The following is a 623-nucleotide window of genomic DNA, read 5'->3' as shown; positions in this document are numbered from 1 at the left end:
CAGGCAACCCCACAAGGGTCAGAACTTAGTGGCCTGGAGCTGGGGTCTCCAGAAAGGAGGGTCTCTCTTGGGTGCTATGACCAAGGGAGGTGTCTCCATTCCCACAGTGCACAGGCTGGAGGTCTCTGTCTCCCCCCGTCAAGGTCCATTCTCTAGGACTTCTCTTCCTCCTCCCCCTGTGCCCCATCTCCCCACAGCCCCTGGGGATGAAATCCATGCTGGCTTGGGCCCTGCATGAGGACAAGGCATGGTGGATTCAGCTCCAGCCTCAGGTGCTTCCTCAGTGCAGCTGGTTAATGAGCTGTCACCAGGTCACAGACACAATTATCCTACCTAAGCCACTCTGAGGGGCAGCCAAGAAAATGACAAGCTGCAAGTTTATCCCAGACGGAAGAGCTCAGGACTAATTACAGCCTCCTTCCAGCCCCCTGGGCCTGTCCCAGATGCAGGGCTGGCCTGTAGCCTGGGAGCAGAGCTGGGCCAGACCAGGCCATGCAGTCCAGACACACTTTCCCCCATCCTCAGCTGCCCGAGGGCCAACCTGGCCCCTGAACTTCTGGCCTGATCCCTTCCCTGCCCTCACCTCCAATCTCTTCCCTCCCTCTGGCCCAGGCTGATGAAAC

General features: G+C 58.9%; 1 protein-coding gene across 1 annotated transcript in view; it reads right to left on the bottom strand.

Moving 5' to 3' along the window:
• Nucleotides 1-623, bottom strand: part of ABCC3 (ATP binding cassette subfamily C member 3) — a 75,186-nt gene that overhangs the window by 38,426 nt on the left and 36,137 nt on the right. The window lies entirely within an intron of this gene.

Source organism: Otolemur garnettii, unplaced genomic scaffold, assembly GCF_000181295.1.
Source record: "Otolemur garnettii isolate 467f Iridium unplaced genomic scaffold, OtoGar3 scaffold00018, whole genome shotgun sequence".
NCBI lineage: Eukaryota > Metazoa > Chordata > Mammalia > Primates > Galagidae > Otolemur > Otolemur garnettii.
This window is presented reverse-complemented; position numbering and strand designations above follow the sequence as displayed.